The 25175-nt window shown below is 31.4% G+C and overlaps 2 long non-coding RNA genes across 3 annotated transcripts in view; one reads left to right on the top strand and one right to left on the bottom strand.

Annotated features, from left to right (window-relative positions):
* The first annotated feature begins 18 nt into the window (after positions 1-18).
* LOC146994430 (uncharacterized) lies at positions 19-24885 on the top strand. Of its 2 annotated transcripts, none has more exons than XR_015044152.1 (5): positions 19-1152; positions 16653-16949; positions 17053-17289; positions 17375-18008; positions 24444-24885. It is a non-coding gene; the product is annotated as an uncharacterized LOC146994430 (long non-coding RNA). The 2 variants fall into 2 exon arrangements; XR_015044151.1 differs by having other exon boundaries at positions 879-6033.
* Positions 17701-25175, bottom strand: part of LOC146994429 (uncharacterized) — a 26899-nt gene continuing 19424 nt past the window's right edge. The window contains exon 3 of the long non-coding RNA XR_015044150.1: positions 17701-17835. This is a non-coding gene — a long non-coding RNA (uncharacterized LOC146994429). The remainder of the gene's footprint in view (positions 17836-25175) is intronic.

Here is a 25175-nt window from a genome sequence, read left to right as displayed (position 1 = left end):
TTAAACGGGCTCCTAAAAATATATTTCATGTGCTTACAAATATATGTTATCCAAAAAGATATATTTATAAAGGGAAATACAAATTTAACATACTCTTCAATGAACTGGAGTATTTAAAAGGCTATCAAATTTAATTTATAATTAACGTTTTTAGTTTTTACCTGTTTCAAAAGAAAAAAATAGCAAATCTTTTAATCATATCTAATTTGCTATAGCAGTTTGATATAGTCAGACATTCATTTTCATTAAAGCTAAATGAGTATGCAGAACTAAAAAATGATTATCAGAACAAATTTTGCTATTTCATGGACTTGGAATGATAATTTTTGCCGCTGATTTTCTTGAATGAACAAGTACTGTAGTTGCAGTTATCTTGTTTTTCTTATCATTTTAAACTAAATTCAGCTGATTGCTGTCATTTTCAGCACGCAGATTTCTCGCTATAATGTTAATTCAGAAATAAGTATTTTTTAGCAAAACATTCTTTCCCTATTAGCGAGCGTTCATCGCTACTTCTGCCGCCATTAATTTTTAGTCACTGCACCTGATTGCTCCTTTTTCACCACGTGACCCCAACGCAACCGCAGACATACGGATAGAAGTTGAACATTGTTGAACTCCATCCGTATGTCATCCGTCACCGCACACCGACCGGATTGCAGATGTCAAGCAAAGTGAATTCGCTCGCTGATTGGAGAAACGCATACGCACCGCAACGCACACGCAGTAGTGGAAACGGGCCTTAAAGGGTGAAGCTAACGCGGTGAAGAACATACGATTTTTCCGCAGGCAAGTTGGAAGAACCTGCTATCGAAATGGGTTGCCGCTTTTCAGATGGCCCAGACTTTCCTTTCCCCATCGATGACGAATAGCCGATAGCTTTGCACTTTGTAATCGATTACGAAGTCTCGATACTTTGTTTACGTTTTATGTGGAATTGTGGTAAGATTAGATTGTATATGGAAAATCTTGCGGAATTGATAAGGACCGCTCTTCATATTTAATTTTTTTTTTCTTGCTGTATACGAGACTGGACGCAATACGAATAAATCTCTATGCTACAGTCAATTATTTCCATTATTCCAATTAATTCATCGTGAGAACTTTAAAAGTCTTAATAAACAAAAACTTACTCATATTGCTGATACAAAAGTATTGATATGCTTTGTTCTCTTGTTCTCTTGTTCATAAAAAACAGCAATTGTGCATGTAATGACAGTAAAAAATAGTGAAAATTTATATATGTCTGTATTGTTGCCTAAGTAGTAATAATACATGATTATAAAATAAATATTAGAATCTAGTGAAGTAATAATTACATATGTTAGAACACAAGAAAAGAATCTAAAGTTTTATTTATTTTAGTGATCTGTATTTTTTTTAAATTATGCTCACAGAGTTCTATTTTAAGTTTCCTCCAAACAGCAGAGATGCGTGTCCTAAATTTTGTACTGAAAAGCACAAAATTATGTTCAAAGAAAAAAAAATTCATAAATTCTGCATTGCCTACGATTGCTAGTTAAAAAAATCAAGTTTTCCATTTCTCCACATCGAAAAATTATACTTGTGGGGGGGGGGGGAGACACCACTTCATTTGATTTTATATCAATAAAAATTCCGTGGTTTTAATCATTGAGTCTAATTTTAATCCCTCTTCATTGTTAGCTTTTAAGGAAATTTGCTTCTTATTTGCATTTTGGTCTCTCTCTGTCAATAGTGGTATTAAAGATTTGGTTTTTATCATTTAACCAAACTCTCCAGTTTCTTCTCTTTCCTTACACCCAATATGCATGCCGTGCTGAATGCCTTATTTCAGATTCAAAATGTATAGACAGAGAACAGTACCAATCATAATAATGTTTCAATAATAATTTTTTTGTTGGAATTATTTTCTCTATTGGTTATTTAAGGCCATTTTTTATCCATTCATTTATTGAAATATTTACATTTATTACTTTTTTTTTTCATTAGATAATCCAAGAATTTTATGTATGGCACAATTTATGGTATAGGCTTGTATATACGCAATATGAATATTTTTTAAAAATTTTCCAGAAGAAAAAAATTCTTATCTTCTATTTGTGATCTTATTATCGGATTGTGTTATAAGGTATTTCTCTTGCCTTCGTAGCATGTCTACATGATCAGCACACTCAGCACATATTCGAGAGGTCCATGGTTCGGGTCGCGGGGAGGGCATTGCTCGTTTTTCATGTCTCTCAGCTTCATAAAAAAAAAAAAAAAAAAAAAATCCTAATGTCTCTACAGTGTTATTTTCAAAATAAACAATCTGATGGAATGAAAATATTTTGGTGATTAAAACTTTTTAATCACTGCTGTTTACATCTACATTTCTTTTTTTCACATAATTTGAAGTTTGCAAGTAGTTTGATGGTTTTCAAACTATGTTTCAAAGAAATTTTAGATCTCATGCAGCTCCTCTGGGCATCTGCAAGTCAAAATCAAAATTTAAAACTACTTTTAATATCACTGGACATATTTAAAGAAATATTTTTTATTCTATTGTTATTGTTACAAAAAATAATATTAAGCAGATCTGTATCTGTTTTTATGATTAAAATTATAATGAAATAATGATTTTCTTTTCACTTTCTGCATAAAATCCACAAATTTTGTATTTCAATGCTTTTTTAACATTTATTTTTCTGAGGATGGAAATGCTTCTCTGGAAAAAATTGCAATTTTAGAGTTTTTTCTGATTTCACATATTTGAAGACAGTTAGATAGAAAAGCCACAATGATAGATAATGTTATATGTTAGATAGAAAAGCCACAATGGATGAATAAATACAGCGCTGGCTTTTGTTATGTTTTATGCATTTAATAAATTTCCGCCCGACTGTTTATTCTTTAATTCTACCTAACACAATCAATCGATACATGTTTCTAATATAGAATTTTAGCATCAATTCTACATAATAACATGAGTAATCTTTTTTAATTGAATTTTATCATTATTAACAAAATACTTTGGCATTATGAACTGAGAATTTTTTCCTTGACTTTTATCTTTCAATACTTTAGGAACTGGTCATTGATTTACATCTATAATAAAAGAAATAAATGCTTGTATGAGTTTTAACATATTGTTAAAAGTGCAATAAACCTCAGCTCCTTTGTTCCATGAATAATGTTAAACTCCCTGTTAAGTATTTTTTTAGCATCTTCTATGTAACAGTATAGACTCCATGATTATTTCTTAAAATTGGATGTATCAGAAATAGATGTAAATATGTATTGTATTCTGCATTAACTTACAAAAATAAAAGTGTGAATATTTGAATGGAATTATATAGAAAGAGCTACAAGAAAGAGCTATGTTTTCATGATGGTCATTCCACTATACTGGAAATATTAAATCAAACAATAAGTGCAGGAAAAGATTCAGTAAGAGGATATACTCTCTTCTGAAAGAATACATTTGACTGTAGTTGTTCCATATGATATTTCTATGCAACATCCTAAAATCTTCGTAAATAACTTTCTAAACCAAGTTTACAGTGTAAAAAAAGTAGTGAAAAAATCTTTTACTCATGTAACTGGGCTATCATACATAAAAATTAAGCAGTGTTAAAAGTGTTTTTATCTTAATTGCCTGTTACAACCAAATAACTAGATATGAGAAAGAACATGCAGTGTCAGTACAGCTAGATGATCCCTTTTACAGAGTTGCTAATTTGAAAACAAGTTAACCTGTAAAACTACCCTTCATACTGGTTTGCTTTAGATTCATTTGGTAACAAATATGCCATTAAAGTCTTTACCAATCAATCAATAAACCTTGTTACAAGTAAGTTTTTGTTTGCAGGATGCTTTTCATAATTGGTTTTCTTTTGGTGGTATAGCAAAAGCGAAGGGAGAAAGATTCTGGGTAATTTAAATTCAACTAACATAGCAAATTCCATTCTTCTGTAACTTTATAATTTTATTCATACTACTATTTCATCCATTGCAGACAAATTCTACAAGTGCACATTTTAAAATTAATTTCACATTTAAAAAAGTATGATTTGTTTATAAATGATTTGTTATAAAAATAAAAATGAGTTATAAAAATCATTGTAACTTGGACAAATACACACAAAAAAAGGAAAAAAAAAAAAAAAAAACATACAAACATGGTGATGCTGCTTATTAAAAACTGAAGAATTGTTATATGCACATATACATGGTTGACACAGTCTGGTGCATTCTGCGAAATTTGTTATGGTAATATGGTAGCAAAAAAAATTTTTTTTTGTCATTTTGTATTAAAATTATTAAGGTGTTGATGGCTATGCTAAGTTACACAAAGCAAGGTAACGTATAGTAAGAGCTATGTACCTTAGGTAAAGGGATGCCTTTGAAAAGGTATTTCTATGAGAAATTGACTTGTATTCACATAATACATGAGGAGAAACAGGAAAATTCCTATGCAGCTATCCCATTCACCAGTATTTGTACCCGGATCAAACATCCTGTGTTCAGCTATCTTATCTACTAGTCTACTGGTGCCAGTCAAAATAGACAGTAATGTAATATTATACAAGCTAAGTAGCATTGACTTATACATCACTGAAGAAATAAATACACTTCAGAAAACTTTCCTGTTTTCCAAAACTGTCAATATCTTCATTATTATAACTTCCTGATATTTCAATGCGTGTAATTTTATGGTGAGCTATTAACTTAAAACAGAATATTTTTTTGAATTGGTTGTGTTTAATTATAAGATTATTTTGAAAAACATTGTTCGTGATAAAACTAAAGAATGAATTTTCTTTACACACTGACTGTTAAATTATTATATTTCAAATCAACAGATTGCAATTATACAATAAGACAAGATGAAAAATACAGTAGTCATTGAGGCAATTGTTGAGTTTCTGAAGAAACAATAAAAATTTTCAAATCTAAAACAGTATACCCTGTTTAATGTTTAATATAGTATGGAAGGTTTTGTACAGCAACAGCTATTAAAAAAAAAAAAAAAAAAAAAAAGCTTGCAATAGCTGACAATGAAACCAAATAAAAATCAAACAGTACTCTATTACACGTTATGCAACAAAATTAATGAATACGAACGTCTATAAACATTTTTTTTTTTTTTTTTTAACTTGGAACGGATCTCGAAACATCAACTAGATCTTAGGCAATAAAATTAATAAAAATTTATGTTGATAAGTACTTAAGAAAAATAGAACAAATGGCCAAACTTTCAACTAGATAACCAAATAAAGCATTTGCGTTCTAGAGGATTTTATTTTACTTCACATACATACATACATTATCTTTACATTTACTTTCATAACTCGTATCATACATAACATACTCTTATCATCGAATGATTATGATTTTCTATAGTAGTAAGCAAATTTTTTTAACAGTTTCTACTTCGTGTCTGTAAAGTATTCCTTTAAATTGCAAGGTTTTGCGATATTCATTTTCCTTCTGACAAAGTTCATACACAAATCCAAAACATTAAAACCTTCGCAATCGATAAACAACGGCCATTTCATTACCGATGACAACAGTCTGCCTATCGATAGTAAAAGGAAAGTCTGGGCCATCTGAAAAAGTGGCGACCATCGAAATGACCTTGCTCGGCTGCAGCCAGCTCAATGTCTTACCCTTAAAACCTCCCTCAAGAGACCCTGCCAGTTAAATTACAACTTGGCAGGTTTCCCCAACTCCGATTGGCGACATTATTTTTGGCGAGATTTTAGAGTTCCTTTTTTCTCCGTTCCTTATTTTCCAGGTGACATTTTTTCCGTTTCTTATTTTCCGGGGATATTCTTTCCGTTTCCCTTTTTTCCGGGTGACATTTTTTCCGCACACCGAGAATCAACATCCTCAGGATATCCTAACTGCTTCCCGGGACATTGCGACTTAAATAGGATATCTTGAGGATGTCTTGTGTTATGGGGGATATATTCTCCTCTCTTAAAGACTGAAATTTGAATCATAGATCTTTCAGTTTACTAATTGGACCTGCTACTACTTGCACCACCAGGGGACGCAAGGCAAAAAAGGGTAAGTCTTTATAAATGTACCAGCACGACAGCATTATATGATTTGTTAGACATCTCAACTTCGAAAATTATATGGAATGTATTTCCAAATGGATATTATGTTCGATTATTTTTTAACTTGTTGATTTTAAACCGATCGTCACCTTTTTAATCCAAAAAATTTCGTATTATATCTAGATGCTATATAAATCATTTTATCTACATACACTAATTTATGAAATTTAACCTTTACACTAGTCCTACAGCAAGAAATTTCAAAATAGAAAGTGTTCTTCAACTGCAAAGCAGTTGTATGAATATAATAAGTTTCAGAAACTGCATTTACTATGATTTAAGGCTTTAAAATCTTAATATTTATAACAAAGATCTCAGGAGGTGTCTTAGCATTGAAATAATGGAATACTAATCCTGAATTCTTAAAAAGTCCTCCAACGAAAGCATCCCTACTTTTAGGCAGATAGCCCTAGAATGCTTTACATTAGTCAAATTAGCCAAAGCATACTGTTGCTGTAAAGAAATATTGTATTTTTCTTACATAATTTCGATTGCAAACGTTATATTTGTTACTACGGAAAGATTTTGTTTTTGTGCTAAATTCTGAATGCTTGAATTTTTATAATACACAGAAACAGAGATAAAAAAAACTAAAAAAATATTCATAATTTACTAGGATATATAAACAATATAATCATTGTTAAATAGATTTTTAATAAGAATATTTTGGAAAAAATTAATGATTAATGTATACTTTACGTCGTACTTCCTAAAAAGCTTGTTTGTTTTAATTGAAAACGATGAAACATTCTTGAATCATCTGACTAAGAAGTGGAATGCTTTCGTGGAAGATTCTGAAAGGAAACTTGGCTCATAATTGTATTTCACACAGAGAAATCCTAAAAAGTTCCTATGTAGCCAGGCTGTACGCCATGATTTGCATCCGTATCGAAGGACCAGATTTTGTGGTCTTATCCAGTCGGCCATCAGAAAACCCAGTTTCGTAGAAAACTGCAAGAATCGAGTCATTAAATATTTTGCTATTACATTGCATCGGCTAAATAATTTGCATGTCACAAAGATTTAAAAATTTAACATAGCACGCTAAGTCACATTTTCCTAAATAGATATGGGCTAGCCAATGGTCGAGCGGTAATATCGTTGAACACTGGTAGTTCGACCCAGACTCAAGTTCTGGCAAACAGGTTGACTGCATGGAAGCTTCGATGATTTTCCTTCTATGGTTCAATACCAGCCAATTTCCCTTAGGAAGTTCTCCACAATATATATACTTTCATTAGTAAGACAACACTTTCTTACTTTGCCGTAATCAAATAAACTAAACTAAACCTAAAACTGTCATATGTTTCGCCGCTTTTTTAAAGGAAGTTTCACATTCAACATCCCTTATAGTAATAAGATAATTTTACTTGTTCGCATATGCCATATTGACATATTTTACCCATTCAAATATTCAAGAGGATAATTATAACTCTATTTTGGCTGATCATAGAATAGACAGAAACGAATAATAGAATATATGGAAATAGACGATAGAAATGGATCTTTACGTAGATCTTGTGCAGTAGTTATATTGTGTTTTAACTGACTGCTTATAAATACATTTAGATAACATAACTTTAAGAATATCAAATTTATGTATAGAAATATTGCTTTAGATGAACTATAGAATGAATATTACAAAAACTATTTTTCAGAAAGACAATTTAAGACGGAAATTATTGTGCGATATTCATTTTAAAACAATACTTTCCTCCTTAAAGTTATAAGGTATTTTCTCCCTTCTTTCTGCATGCCCATGCCTTCGTGGTGTAATGTAGTGCATTCGGCGTATATTCGAGAGGTCCAAGGTTCGAGTCCCGGCTAGGGCTTTGCTCATTTTTTATGCGTCTTCTCCACAAACAACCTAATGTTCTACAGTGTCGTCCGAACTAAAAAAAAGGGAGATGGATGATGATTCTTCACCACAAGGATTTGGCAGTTTGGTCTCCTAATCTCCAGTTGGCCTTTAAAAGGCGGAGTATATAAGGTATTTTCTATCTCCTCACTGCATCCTTCGTGGTGTAATGGTAGCACTCTCAGCGCGTATTCGAGAGGTCCAGGTTCGAATCCCGGCGAGGGCATAGCTCATTTTCACGTCCTTAGCATCAAAAAAACCTAACCACTCTACGAATTGTCTTTCTGAAAACAATATCTGGTTTCATATATAATATTTTACAAAAGGTATTTAAAGAAAATTTAATGTTATTCTTTAAATTTTGCTTTAAAAAAAGTGTATTTAATGTGTTTCTCTTCAAGATATGCTATTTAGATTACTTCTTATCTTTCCTGTAAAATATTTACAAACAAATAAAGCTCATGTATTTGAGATCGTTTGATATTCAAACCATATATTTATTTATTTTGAAACATCTTAAAAAATCTGACGCGGACATCACATGACTTTCTTGTACACCAAATATATTAAACACATTTTTTGCTAAACTTTTTTAAACCTATTTCGTTTGAAAATGAAATAGGCTCTTCCATTTCAAAATGACCATTTGGAACTGCCGATTGTAATAAAAAGGGAGGTGCACAACTAGATGTTATAGCAATCGCATACAGAAACTTTCAACATTTTACGGTTTACCGTTTTTGAGTTATGCGATATACATGAATACATACGTACGGACACACGTTGTGCTAAAACTAGTCATAAGTTCCAAATATAAAATTTCAGCATTTTATGGTGAAGTTATGCGACATACGCTTAAATAAGCATCATGATGGAACTAATCAAAATGGAAATTTCCTTTGAAATATGAAAAATCGAAATTTTTCGCGATTACAACAGTGCTTAAGTTGCGCCGGAGCCCGCCAGAGCCCAGCTCCGGTACTTTTCAATGTTTAAGATAAATTACAATATTAGCTGGAGCCAAGGAGGTTAGAATACATGGAGATGGCGTCTCTGCTGTCGCAATACGAGGAGAGTGAAGCCGGGGGAAGCAAATAAGCCACGCCTCGTGAGGGCAAGAAAACGCTTCCCTTACTATGTCAAGTGAGGTTAAACGTCAGCTTGTTTGAAGTTTTGAGTGTGTTTTCTGATTTCTTACGTGAAGACGTGAGAGGGTTATAAGGTACTGAATGGTTACATTGAAATAATGTCTACATTTCGAATTTCATTTCCATATAAAAGAATGTTTTTTTAACATGCATAAATAAGTAGAATAATTGAAATGTGCGTTTGAAAAGCCGTCAGAAAAGAGTTTGAGTATTTTCTCGGTGTGACGTGCGCGATGAAACATCTATAATTCTCAGATTTCTCTTCAATTAATGGTTTGAGTATTATACTCGTAATTAACTGAGTTGTAAAAGCAAAACGGTAAGTAAACAAGGGAAGGGGGAGTGGTCAGCTCATCGTGGAAAAGAAAACGCGTTATTTTAAAGGTGTGATCATATTATATTACAAGTCATATTTTATGTATTTAATTTTATTTTCTGTTCAAGTAAATATTTAATAACAGGATTTAATTTGGGGTGAAATTTGTGGGAGTTTTAAAAATAACAATGCAGAATTTAAATATTATTTTTTATCATTGTTCATGCAATTTAATATTTTTCAAAACGTAAGTAATATTTCTAACATGGAAAATTGAGAATTATACCTGTATATATTTAGAATAACTAAAATATAATCAATTAATGGTTTGAGTATTTATTTATTTATTTTCACAATACCTTTATTGCTAGCATTCATTAATGACAGCATGTAATTACATAATGCATTTCTCATTCAACTCATTTTAATGGAATCAGTCCCTTTGTACATATATTTTCCCTCTGCATATCCTGATAATCATTAGAATTGATACAATTATCAGCACTTGCAGCCGTTTCCTTGGATATGTTTTAAACATGCACAGCAAATTTTTATCTAACTTTGAGCAAAGTATAATTAAATAAATGATAGTATATATGTTAAAAGAATATTTACCTGTGAAATGTAATACCGGATCCTGCTATTCTTCTATTTGTACAGCCGAAAGCGACGCAGGAATTTACCATTTTGGCAGGAATAAAAATTGCTTCTCGGAACAATATCGCAGCCCTCTACAAGATGATAGAAAATGTAGAAATAAAATGAAATGGCGGGAAAAAGTGAAGGAAAAAGCGCGCGAAGAATCCACGGTCTTTAATTTACGAAACTGGGTGTGGCTAGGTTCTGCCTCATTGGCTGAAGAGCTCGTCAATCTTTCTAAAGCCACGACTACTAAGGGCATGCTTTTCCCCACTTTTTGGCTTCACTTGGACTGTGCGCAGGGCATCTCCATGTATTCTAACCTCCTTGGCCGCAGCGCATCGGAGCCCTAAATAAGATGAGCTCCGGTACTTCTTTTTATAAAACTGAACCACAATTTAAAAGGAAAAAAAATTAGAATTCCTAACGTTTTAGTTTAACAATAAGCAGACTTTGCAATACTCTATTCCCCTAGAAATACGAACTCATGAGAACATGACACGTTAAAGTAAAATTGCCTCACTCACAGGCGGAAACCTTTCCCTCTAAGAAAAGCGATAAATTTGGGGAAGTTTGTTTAGGAAAGCGTAAATTTCTCGCCATGCCATCGTATCTAGTGTATTGTTATCGATGCTTGCAGTTAGTTATCCTCGCAGGAAGGAAAATTTGTGTTCTTAAATTTGCGTTAAGTGACAGCGAGTACAATAAGAGTGAAATACTGAGATAAACTGCTCAAGCACATCCTATACATCGTCTTTCCCACAGTATCCACTAATGGGAGGGGGGAAAAGCGTAAACAGCAACTTTACATTCATCCTTAGGAGTCAGATTCAGGAGTCATTTTACCTCTGACACACATCTGCTTGAAGGCTATAATTATATCAGCAGAGAGCAGCGGTCAAAGAAAACGTTCTCTCTCACCAAGATTCCCCTCATTTTTTGTTTCCTTCCACTCATACCCTCATTCTGTTTTGCCCTGGATTTTCATCAGCTATACTTTAAGTATATTTAATTTTTGTGATGATAAAAGAACTCCCCCCCCCTACGATCAGAACTCAGATTGGGCGAGAGCCACTAGATCTCGGCTCCGGTTTTCTTAGTTTTTGTTATAAAACATAACTCTAGCCGGAACGCACCGGAGCCCTGAATAAGAAAGTTGCGGCGCTTCTTTTATGCAATTGAATAACAATTTCAGTAGAAAGTTTATCTCGAAAATTTTACTTTAACAATAAAATTATATTAAAAATCGCTTGTTAAATTTCAATGTATCGCTTTACATTTTATTTAATTTTAATTATTTAATTACTTCAATCTTTATTTATTTCAATAAATAATAGTGAATTATTTAATAATTATCAATTAAATTATAATTAATTAATTATATAATAATTATTTATTAAACAACAATTTATAAACATTAATTAAATAGCTATTAATTAATTTGATAATAATTAACTGTTTAATTTTAAAATTATTGATGAGTTTAATAATTACTTTATTTATTTATTCGCTTTTGAGCCTCTTTGCTGACGGTCTTCCATAGGGCTCCGGCACTTCTAATTTTAGAATTTAAGCCCTGGATTACAATACTTTACTTATTTCTCACAAATCAAAACAATGTCATAAATAACTAACTTCTAATAAATTTATGATGCAATCTAAAGAATTATTTAAATCTAATACTTTAATCTGGAATAAACTTAAAATATTTGAAAACTAAATATAAACTTAATATTAAAATAATTTGAACATGAGGCATAGGTATTCGAATAATTAGAACATGAGGGCAAAAATTCTCACAAATTCCCTTTGTATATTAAAAAGTATTTTCTAAGAAAATAACTGTAAAGAATGCAAGATAAATTTTTCACCATCATCGAAGCAATTCCTTAAAGAAACTGGAAATTTAAAGCATTTTACGAAGTTTCTATTACTGATGCATATTTACTAACTTTCTTATTCGGCACATATCTTGATTAAGGTACGAGCAATATACAACACATGTGTTAGTATGCAAACTATAATGTAGTCAAATAGGAGATAAAATAACATTTTAGCAACCAAACCTGTGACAAAGATACCATAGGGAGAAAAACTAATTTTACTCGTTAAATTCAACGGAGGAGAGAATTAGCTTAATTTTATCCACAAGGTAAGGGGGGGCCCGCTTTTGAAGTAGTTTGAGTCAAAATACTTGCCGTTTTTGCGACAAACCAGATGAGTACACACGATTATTTTTCATGCCGTTTCCTGAAAAAGCCGTAACGCTCGGGGGGGTTAATGATTTTACACTTTTAATGTTAATTTACATGTGGAACCCTAATAATATATTTGTATTATTTTAGGGTTGTTTCATGCTATGACGGGGATGTTATTCATCCGCTAAAAGGGGTTTCCATGGCAACGTTGAGGGAGAAAACAGAGGGCACCACATGAAAACTTCGAGCCCAGGGTTTCCACGTCATAGAAATGTGGGAGCATGAGTTTCAGAGAGAAAAAGAGGAAAATTCAGATCTCCAAGCTTTCCTGGTTCAACACCATCTGAGAGACCGGCTCAATCCTCGCGAGTCATTTTTCGGAGGACGGACCAATGCCCTCAAATTGTTCCTCGAGGGAGCGCTAAATATGTGTATTTCACATCCCTCTATCCATGAGTTAGGGATTATTTATATTTTACACTAATATAACATGGTTTTATTTTTTATGAGTGGATGGACTCCCTCATTTTAATTTAATTGATGTATATTCTTAACATTAATCTTAAACACTGTAGAACCGCTGCGTGTCAGCTCCCGATGGTCGAAAATTTAATTCAAAGTAAGATTGATATTTTATTAATCCAGGAGCCTTATTTGGTTCGGAGCATCCCTGCTTTTCTACCGGAAAACTGGAGAGCAGTTAACAAGGAGGGGGGAAGAGCCGCCATTCTTTTTCAAAATAGCTCTATTAATTTTTTGGTAGCCCATGTGGAGGATACTATAGTGGCAGTAAGTATTTACGGCGAGGGGATTGATCTTGGTGTAATTTCGGTCTACTTCTCGCCCGCCGAGGACCTTAACCCACACTTATTGAAACTGGAAGGGATTGTTAGTCTTTTTGATAATTTTATAATTTGTGGTGATTTTAATGCAAAAATTTTTATATGGGGCGCTAGATTGAACAATTCCCGGGGACCGTTAACTCTTAATTTTATAACTCAAATGAACTTGATTCTTTTTAATGCGCCGGATTCCCCTCCTACATTTGTGTCCTCGGTTGGGCAGGTGTGGACCGATCTTGTAATCGGATTCTTCTCCTTGAATCAGTTTGATATTCTTCATTAAGAATTACACAGAGAGCATCGTTTTATTTTGATTGATATTAGAAAAATTGAAATTTTGAGTTCTGATGACTATGTTATTTCGGCTGATAGCAGGCGAATTCGCTCCTTTTGTAATAAACTGAAAAAAGAAATTAGGAAATTTGAATATCTTCTCGGAAATATTGACTCTAAAAAAGACTTAAATAACTTTGTTTTTGATCTGGAAGAGTTTTTGACTTCAAATATGAAAAAACTTTTAAAATCTAGAATCTTTATTGAAGAAAAATAAATCTTTAGCCACTTGGTGGAATGACGGACTGGCTCGTACTCATAGGAGAGTCCGTGCTCTGAGGTCCAGATCTCAGGTCAGGGACCTTAATTGCGATGAAAGAATTAAGAGAAAAATTGAATACAAAAGAGAACTTGCATTATACAGAAAACTAATTCGTAAATCTAAACGTGAGTTTAAATACATTCAACTTCAAAAAATTAAAAATTATTATGATAAACCTTTTAAAAATGCTACTAATAAGAGTAAAAAAAAAAAATATTTTTTACTCGGCAAGTGATTTATTGAATCCTCAACATTATTACGAAAATATATTGGATAATGCTCTTGATTTTGGTTTTTTGTGATGACACAATTTGCTTTGATGATTATGCTGGCTATGAAGAAATACAGTTCACCAGGTCCGAAGTCGTTTCTGTTATTTCCGCGATTCGATTAAGGAGTGCACCGGGTCTCGACAGGATCACCCAGACTTTTATTAAAATATTTTTGATTTCTTCCCTGGTTTTCTTTTAACACTGTTTAATAAATGTTTAGAATTACACACATTTCCTAACGCTTGGAAAATGGCTAAGATTATTTTGATACCGAAGGAAGAGAATCGTTTTCGACCGATTTGTTTACTGAAAGTTTTTGCTAAAACTCTTGATAAGTTGATTACAAAAAGGATTTATCACCATTTATTTATTAATAACTTAATTTCAGAAAGACAGTTTGGTTTTGTCCCTGGTAGGTCAACAGAGGGCACTCTCTACCGGGTGGTTGATTTCATAAGATATAATAAACATAATTTGCACGTCGCGGTGGTCTCCATCGATATTTCCGGTGCCTTTGACGCCGTTTCTTGGCCTTCTCTTCTTTCCTCATTGTGTAATATTGGTATTAGCTCAAATAGTTTCGGACTCATTAGGGATTTTTTCAATGATAGGATTATAATCTAAACCGAATAACATGATTGAAATTAAAAGAAGTATCTTCAAGGGTTGTTCACAAGGATCTTGTAGTGCTCCACTGTTCTGGGGGGTGATAATCGATAAATTTTTAAAGACAGACTTTGATTCGAGGGTCGATTATGCGGACGATTTGGTTTTCCTAATTACAGCTGAATCATTAGCAAAAGTTGAAAATAAATTTAATAACGTTATGAAAATTTTTAATCAATGGTGCTCTGAGGAGCAAAAGCCAAAACTAAATTTTTATTCTTTCTTAAGTCCGGTCGCCCCACTCGGCCCCCTAGATTAAGATTTAACGGTGAAATTTTGAAAATCAATCAAGAATTTAAATATTTAGGTGTTTATTTGGATTCAAAACTCGATTTTAATTATCATCTTAATTATGTTCAAAAACGAACTGATTTAATTTTAAATATTTACAAAAGAAATTACCGATCCAATATTTTGAATAAAAGAAACGATGTTTTAAGACTTCTTTATAATAATGTTTTTATACCCATTGTTATGTATGGAATTACGGCTTGGGGTCGCAGGGCAGGGGAGTTACTACACTTACGTACGAAACTCAATTCCATTTAGCGGAGCTGGCTTCGCGCGCTCACCCGTTGTTTCCACACAGTCTCGAGTGAGATGCTTTGCGTCCTGGCGGGCACTCCGCCTCTCTCGATAATCTACAAGTTTTATTATGATAAAACTATATTAAGAAACAATATTTTGGACTTATTTAATTATGATGAAATACCAGTTTTTGCTGACTCATTTTCTGTCTTTAATTTACATGTGATCCATCCGGCAAACCGTATTTCTATCAATTATAATATTTATGATCCTTGTTTAACGGAATACCAAATTTTTACTGATGGATCGGGTTATGAGGGCGGGGTGGGTTCTGCTTTTGTTGTATATTATTTTGATACTGAGATCTATCACTATAAATTGGGCCTTGAAAAATATAACTCTTTATCAAGCCGAGCTCATCGCCGTCCTCTATGCCCTTAAATGGATATTGAAAAGTAATTTTGCAAGAAATTCTAACTTCTGTATTTTTACAGATTGCATGTCTTGTTTAAATGCACTTTATAATGCAGAAAATAATAATGGTCTGATTATCGATATTAAAGATCTTTTCCAAAAACTATCCTTATCCTTTAATATTAAGTTTGGTTGGGTTAAAGCCCATATCGGAATATACGGTAATGAGAGAGCGGATGTGCTCGCAAAAGAGGCTGCCATAGAGAGTGTTACGGGGACGCCTTATGTTCAGAGTTAAAAAAAAATAGCAACTAAAGTTATTTATTCGTTTTATTTTAAGCAATGGCAGTTACAATGGAATTCTTCTAAAAGGAAATGTCGCTATTTGAAACATTTAGAACTGATTAGGAAAAAAAAAAAAATATCTTTAATGATTTTGAAGTTAACCAGTTTCTAACCGGACATGGGCGTTTCCCGGAATACTTCGGTAGGTTTAAGATACAGAATGACGATAAATGTAAACTATGTGATCTGTTTGGTGATGCTAAGCATTTCCACGAGATCTGTCCCTACTTTGATGGCTTAAGAAACAATAAAAATATTGATTTTGAAAACCCCTTTTTATATTATAAAGATTTCGCACAATTATGTAAATCTGTGATGAAATTTATTGACGGAATCAGTGTATGATATTTGCATTTTATTGCCATTACTAATTGGTATATTTTAATAATTTGTTGTTATCATTGTTTGTGTTTGTTATTCACTTTTTGTCTTTAGTGTCTGCTCCTAAGTTTTGTCTTTAGTGTCTCTAAATGTTTGTAATTGTTCCTTTTCTTCACTTTTATGCTTATAATTATTATTTTATGTTTCATTTCTTCATTTGTTGAAATGGGCATGGCCTGTTATGACCATAAGACCAACTTGTTTGGTTAGGCGGGTCGGGCTGTGCCCACTACTGATACTGATCCCTCTATCCATGGGTTTGTACTTTTTTATCATTTTAAAACCTTTTCATGGATGATGTGTCTTCTGATTTTTATGTATGTTTTTATGATGTGTTTTTTTGACTTTTTGTTTTATTTCACAGGTGAACAAGTACTGCATCTACCCCGTGGGGCATCCGGAAATCATCACGGAAAGCTTCGGAGATCTAGAAAACTACTTTGGACTCGTTCAATGTCGTGTGATTCCTCCACGGAACCTTTATCTTCCGGTACTTCCGTACCGATGCCGGAAAAAACTCAAGTTCACCCTGTGTCGAACCCGTGCCCTTCATCAAATGCAAGCTTCGTGTACCCACACAGACGACGAGCGAGCTCTTGTCGGAACATGAGTATCGGAGGAAGTCAAGCTGGCGAAAAAGAAAGGATACCGCGTCACACATGTAAGTATTCAAAGTTTTTTTTAATCTTTTGTCATAACTCAAATTTATTATTATTATTATTTAAAATCTTTTGTCATAACTGAAATTTATTACTTTTTTCTAGATTTATGAAGTGTACCATTTCCCGACATCCTCTACTTCCCTGTTCAGATCATACATTGATTTGTTTCTTAAGATCAAGCAGGAAAGTAGTGGATGGCCAACAAATTGTGTGACATCGGATGATAAATTGGGGTATATTCGCCAGTATGAAGAAAGAGAGGGTGTCAAGTTAGACGCAGGAAAGATTTTCAAGAAACCTGGGCGTCGCCAAGTTGGCCCTGAATATCTTTTGAGGCAGGTAAGATGATTTCTTTTATACCTAATTTTTTGTAAACATTTTTATTTTTAATTCTTTGTCATTTATGTTGAATTTTTTTTTTCAGATGGCGTATGAACGTCAACAAAGGACAGCTTAGCTATGTGCATACGGTGCCAGAATTTAATAAGATGATGGCTGATCCTACCAAAAAAATAAGTTTCCTTACCGATATTATTAATCTGTAAACTCAATGTATTTTGAGCTGTTAACTCATGACTCTTCTATTTTCAGATCGAAGATGTCTTTCTTCCCACACCTGAAGTGGCTGCCATTTGCTGGGAGTCTGCGAAAGAGTTTCTGCCGCAGCATGCCTCTACCAACATTTTCCTAGCTACGTTCACAACAGCTTGGGCTCGTCTCAAGCTGTATAGTGAAATGGAAAAACTGGGTAGGGACGTACTGTATCATGACACAGACTGCATAATATATGCCTCGAATGGAAGAAATGATCCCCCGTTAGGAAATTTTCTTGGAGAGTTTACGGATGAACTGGATGGAGATGTCATCAAAACCTTCGTCTCTGCACTGTAAAAAAAAAAAAAAAATCTGTAAGGTAACTAAGAAAACTCATGGAAACTGGGATGCCATGGGTTATTTGAGTAACAGAAACAGGTGTTTTCTTTGTAACATTACAAGAGTTTTGCCTTTATCTTCCGGATTACAGATCTTTTTCTTGTAATATCACAGTATATAGTTATGTAAGTAGAACATATTTTTCTCATTTAAATTCCAAACAATATATCTGTAATGGTTACAGATTATTTGAGTGTAATATTACAGCAAATAATTATGTAAAAAGAACATGTTTTTCTCATGTAAAATCTCTATCTAAGATATATCTGTAACCGTTACAGGTTATTTGCTTGTATTATTATAGCAAGTTATTATGTGAGTAGAAGATACTTTTCTTACGTAAAATTCCAATGGTTGTATTGTAAAGGTTTCAGATTATTTCCTTCTAATATCCCACTAAGTAATTATGTGTGTAAAATATATTTTTCATAGATAATAATACTAAAGGATATGTCTATAAAAGTAATGCATTTTTTTTTTGTCTAAAATGATGCTTATTATAATAAAATATATTGAAATCAAGATGTTTTGAGTAAAACAATATCTGCAAGTGTATATCATTATACAGATATATGCAAGTGAAGCATAATAGTTTGGCTTTTTAAATTAGTCAATTTGACCTCAGAATAGCATTAATTCAACAGCAATATTCTTTTTTTCAAAAAGTAACATTAGTCTGTTGCAGAGTATTTTTGTTTTATGAAGAGAAACTTATATCTGATATTATTGAAAGGCCTTTCATATTATCATTTTGATTAATTTAAAAGTTCAAATTGATATGCTACTCCTTATATTTGCCCTGTAAAATAGCTGAAAAAAATAGTATGTTTTATTTGCATGTTTTAGTGTCAGTTATTAAGATATGTTCTAGAACTTTCTTTTTAGTAATTTTAGCTAAAATAGACACATGTTGCTTTAGATTTAACTTATATGAGTAAACGTGTTGCATGTTGATATAATCATATTATTACAGTAAAAGACATTTTGTGAAATATTTCTATGAAGAACTCAGAACAGCTGTTCTTCATATTTCAAAAATATACTCTCTCCTTCTAAAAAATGACATTTTCAGTAAATTAAAGAATTCAACATAGCAATGAACTTCATTTTGTTACTACAAGGAATTCAAAATTTTGTTCATACGCTTGAATTACAACGTCTAACTAATTTTTTTTTATTCTTATCTGCACTCAGTGTTTGTCAACAGTCTGCTATTGTTTGAAATAATGCATAACTTTTTTACTTACCTTCAAATAATTTCCTTTGAATTAACAGATAGAAGTCTTTCATTAAAAACCTAAGTGTCATGCTTTTTGAATAAGCATAAAACTTTGCCAACTGACCTTAATTTTTAAAGCCTTGTTTCCCTTAAAATTCTTAATCCAATTATGCCTTTAAGAAATTTATTTCTAAAATTAATACTTCAATTTAGCTTAAAATTTAATGCATTTTAATTTTACCTATAATTTTTTACAAACATAATATGTAATAAATCTAAGCTTAATATTTACCATTTCGAAAGTGATACTAAAAAGTATTCCTAGTTATTATAAATTTCGAGATTCACATACAAAATTGTGAAATAAACATGTTACAGCATGTTAATTAAGAAGTTTATTGAATTTATAATTTTATTGTGAAACACTATGAAGCAAATAATATGCTAACTAAAATACAGAAGTAAAAATAATTTATTACTTAATTCATAAACTTTACATAAAACCTGAAAAAAAGAATTAATTAAAAAATAACATAATATAATTTAATAAACATTTCATAAAAATTCGTTTCGACTGCTTGGAAAAAATGAATGGTTTTTCCCCTCTTTGTAAACCATGTCTCCTAAATAAAGAAAAAAGCATTTCTTTTAAAATCATAATCATGCTCTTAAAAAGGCTTATAAAATTATTTTAATAGATGTTTTAAACATGTGCTTATATAACACTTTTAATCATATTTCTTTATAATATCTTAATTAATTAAGAACAGCTTAAATTCTTTAAAAAATTGGATTACAGTGAACCGTCTCATTACGACAAGCTACCTCAGTCAATCACTTTTTAAATTTAACCAGCATTTCTCATAAAATAACTAATTAGTAAACAAAATTCTCTAGGATGCCCACTATCATTTAAAGATCAAAACTTTCAGGAATCACGTATAGCTAGCTTAGAGAAGGTTCATTGTACAAAAACAGCCAATATTCAAATATTTTCATAAATGAAGCCACCATAGTTATTAAATATAATATACAGTATACTTATATTCAGAATTCAGAACTTGAATAAATTTCTCGAACTGTTTTAGCATTTGAAAAATATTATATTTATTACCTTAAATTTCTAAAACAATATTACATATTCGTCCAAAAGAATCACTGGGACTCGGACAACATTTTCCCCTTAGCTTTCTTTTAGCACAGGATTCTGAATATGTTTTAATGATTTAGGTAATGTTTGTCTTCCTTAAGGCACTCACAAAACAAGTTACCCTAAATGTTTTGTCCGCATAGTGGTCATTTTCATCTTACTAACTGATTTGCTAGTGGATTTTGGGTGCATGGCCTATCATTGATGAAACAATAATAGTGAACAGCTTCAAGAAAATGGGGATATCTAATGCTCTTGATGCCATATTCCCACTTATTTTTACTAATTTTATCATCCGAAAATTAAGAGGGAAAAATTAAACAAATAATTTAATTTCCAAAGGACACAGTCACAGTAGGAATATAACAAATGAAAAGTAACCATGGATAAACTACTACTATCACAATATTATTTATTTAAAAGAAACCTCTATTTCAATAAGAATACACATAATTGCAACATCTAATAAGTTATCTCATTTCTTCTTTATAATTTGAACTTCTGTCATTCTCATTGTTGTTCTTGCAAATCCTTAGGCCTCAGATCATACATAAATAATTAGAGAAAGTTGTCGTCTGATGCTTGCTAGGGTGAACATTCGGCTGATATGGCAAAATTGCACAGTGAATGGCAGTTGGTATTTGCTTTCACTATCATAGATCATTGTTTGTATTAGGCTGACATAATATTCAACAGTTAGAAAAGAAAGATTCAACGGGGCCTTAAGTGTGCAAAAGTTTGCCTTTGTTAGTATGACGAAAACAATCGTTATGTTGATAAATCCATTTTAAAATCTTGGGATATTCATTTTCTGAATGCATTAAAAGGGGGAAAATTATGTAAATATTTTTTTACTTTTCAGAATTTGGTTCTAAAGTTGGGTGGGGTGGAATATGCAACGCAATACGGTAATTCTGAAGATCATTGCTCGTGGCAGTACAAACTAAATGGTGATAACTTGCATGCTGTAGAAGAAGACACAAATTGCAGTTCCAGATGCATTAAATGCTTTGAGGTCTAGGAAGTAGCAGTGGGCAATACTAAGAGTGAAATTCAAGGTATAGGGAAGTAGGAATGAAAATTACTTTTATCAGATAACTTAAATGGTTATGTTACTAAGCATTCTTATTGGAATGTAGGTTTCTTTTAAATAATAATACGATGATAGTTACCAGTAGTTCATTCATGAATATTTTTGATTGGTTATGATCTTATTGTAATCACATCCTTCAAAATTAAATTGATTGCTTAATTTCCCCCTTGATTTTCATACTATAATATAAAAGGAGAAAAAAGTCTGCAAGTAAACATAACTCCTCTTTCTCTCTATATATATAGACATGTATCTTCGTATGCAACTAAGCAAAACAAATGTGACTTTTTCTTCTTTAAAAAAATTGTGTAAATAAATAGGATGAGAATTAAGTTCATTTCAGACTTATGACACATGAAATATACATGATCAAAATAAATTAGAAAATTAAGTTCAAATAAATTTTAAGCTAAATTATGTGTTGCAATGTAAGTTGCAATAATTCAGTTGTAATAATTAATGCTAACAAAACCAAACATCATATTCCCATTCTGCAAAGTATAAAAATTCTTCTGCAAAACTGAAAAAATGACCAACACTTTGGCTTATTTGATAACTTTCAAATTCACTCCTTTGTTTGCATTTAGAATTTATAACTTTAATTTTCCACAGAAATTTGTTTTTGATTAAAAAAATTTCACTGGCATAATTTCATTCACTTCAGCGTATATTAATAGATGCAGAAGGTTTTTGTACCTTACATAATTTTAAATCTTATGTAAACTAACGTAATTAATAACAAAATAGCATGGGACCTTTCGTAATTAGAACTTGCAAATCCACTTCGCTAGTCTTTCATAACTTTGCTTTTCTTTTATTAACAAGAAATATTGCATTCAGTTATTTAATTTAAGATATCAAAAATAATGCTACTGAAAGGCATGAATACTTTTTATCAATATAATTTGAAATTAATTTGGTTGACTTAAAATAATATTAAAAAAAATAAATCTTCATATATACGTCTAAAAATCAGACCTTATTAATTTTCTTTTATTTGAACGATATCTGAATTCTGCCTTAGTTTGGACTAGTAAATCATTGGGCAATTAAATGCCAAGCTATAAGAGAACTAATGTAGTTTACAAATGCACTGAATTTTATTTCCGGTATTAACTTTCAAAGAAAGTAAACGTTTCTGCATATTTGTATCATTTGGATTGATAGAATATGGCAAAGCATGCAAAGGCTATCAGCCTAAAGGAAAGTATATATTCATAGGCGGTTTTGTAAGGAAAAAGGAAAAGTAGCTTGCATTTCCATTTATTCATGTGTGTGTATATATATATATATATATATATATACTGTTAATGCTAAAATCAATGCTTCATTAAAAATTCATTATTATTTTATTTTTAATACAACATACAGATACAGAATTGTTTTAAATTCCAATAAACAATAATAATTTATTTTTAAGAAAACTTATTTTATGATTTATATATTATATTACATGAATAAGAGAAACATTTCTTAAGAAATGTATTAAACTTGTATTAGCAGATTCATGCTATCCTAGTAACAAGACTATCATACTTCAAAACTGTATTAAAACTGGGCAAAATAAAATCAACATAAATTCTACATTAAATGTTTAAAAACTTATAAGTATGCAATGGTAGTTATATATACAATATAATATATGTTGTCATTTATAAAATATTAATGAAATGATATTTTTGGAAATAATGCACAAAATTTTAGTTTTGTTTTATAATTAGTTTAACGAATTGTTAGAAAATATTTTAGGTCATTTCCATTTTTCCCCTGTTGATATTGGTATATTAAAATATATGGAATAATTAAGTTGCATCTAGTTATTAAAACAAAACATTACGAAAAGTATGATACGGCATATTTTTTATCAATATAATTACTTCATTTTGGAATTTATTTTCGTAAGAAATTAATACCACTGAAAAAAATATTATTACACTAAAGGAATAAACGAGATTCTCGACCGCGTTGTTCAAGTTTTTGTAAATTTACTTCATAACACACTCGTACATAAACATATTAGACTGAATTATAAATCAGGTATAATTAATTAGGTAATCTTAGAAAAAGAATAAACTAAACCTAGTAAGCAAAAAATATATACATTACATTCTTTTGATACTTTGATACAGAAGTATTTATACAGGGGGTCTACTGCATTCGCAGTACTTCCCTGTAAACCTGATGTAATTCCAGAATCGGCATGGTGATGAAAAATGCCAGAATAAATCCCATGGAGAGAGCAGTGAGCGGGAGGAAAAAGAAGAAAATAACAGCAGTCAGGTGTGTCGCATTCTAAATGTTTATATAAACGTTTCTCGCAAGGCCTGCCGGGAAAAAGATGTCGAACGTTCTTTGGTCAGACAATTGGAAAAGAACGCTAACATGATTAGTTTTGTTTTCAACAACCACATTACCATTTCAATTAAATACCACAAACAGTGATTAAATTTTGGAATAATTAGTTTTATATAATAATACGGGCAATTTAAGGCGTAATTTATCGGATGCACAATGACAAAATACTACTATTAGATCTGCATTTGGAATAAATATTTTGCACTCTTTCAACTCATTAGACATTACGAACACTGATATTAATTAATCGCAAAGCTTAAACGTTTAAATACTTACTCACTACATATAACAGTGCAAAGTGCATGAGAATAATCTGCATAAAATGAACAAAAAATATTTCAAGTAGTAATTGTAAACATTTTCTTACTTACCTGCGCTATACAACCAACATGCATTCAGCCATGTTTTTTTTCTGCTACTAGCTTTCAAACACTTATCTCCTGATTGGCTAATTTCCAGTCAGTCACGTGATTCTTCCGCGCGGCTACTGAAACATTATCTGTAATGCTACAAGCAAATCAGCTGTTACCACTACAGTTTGCTTTCAACCTGTTACCATTACAGGAAATTCTTCTGTAACTTTTTGATTTCTGTAACTTTACAAAACTTTTGCCTGTAAAGAGCGAACTTTTTTTTTACCGTGATGGTAAGGACCTTTAAAAGGTTCTTTATTTAATGCGTACCAAAAATGTTTAATGCATGTTTTTTTCTATTATCTCTTTTTCTCATGATTTTTTTTTCAGGAGGTCCCAAGAACTATGCTTATCAGGCGGCAACTAGGAAAACCTGCTGCAAAGTTAGAGGATTTTCCTTGAACTTTCGCAATTCTCAGTTGCTGAATTTTGAAAGTATCAAACGCTTGGTCTGCAGTCTGGACGAAAAAGAAAACATCTTTATTCATAACCCCTCCAAAATCACTCGAGAAGCGAAAAGAAGAAAGGTGATGAATAAACCCGAGACAAAAATTTACAGATTTGTATTAGATAAACGGGTGATTCAAAAAGACTTGAGCACATTGCCGTATGGTTATTAGCATATTGAAGAACTTTTTATGTTAGAACCTTATCTGAAAATAAAATTTTGTATGTGAAAAAAATATGTATATATATGTGCAGAATCATACATTTGTGTCAGTATAAAAAAACTTATTTAGAAAAAAAATAAATAGAAGTTTGAATGATAAAATTATGGTGTTTTTCTTATTTGAAAGGATTTCGAGAAAGGTAAGATTTTTTTAAATATTTTTTAGAAAATAAGGGTTATGATTATGTATATATTACTTTAATCAGAAAAAAATGATTTTATATATTAACTTTATCAAAGAAAAACATAACACAAATAATCAGCCATTACTTTTATTCACATTTCATTACAATTTCAGCCATAGTTTCAAAGAGGATTTTCTTTTAGGTCTAGCTAGCATACATAGTTTTTACATTAATTAATTGTTTGTTTTACACAAAGTCTTGAGGAAA

This window comes from Stegodyphus dumicola, chromosome 11 (genome assembly GCF_044657685.1).
Source record: "Stegodyphus dumicola isolate Sdum_Otavi_A_Nest chromosome 11, ASM4465768v1".
NCBI classification, from domain to species: domain Eukaryota; kingdom Metazoa; phylum Arthropoda; class Arachnida; order Araneae; family Eresidae; genus Stegodyphus; species Stegodyphus dumicola.
The sequence above is the reverse complement of the archived record's forward strand: the minus strand, read 5'-3'. Positions and strand labels throughout refer to the sequence as shown.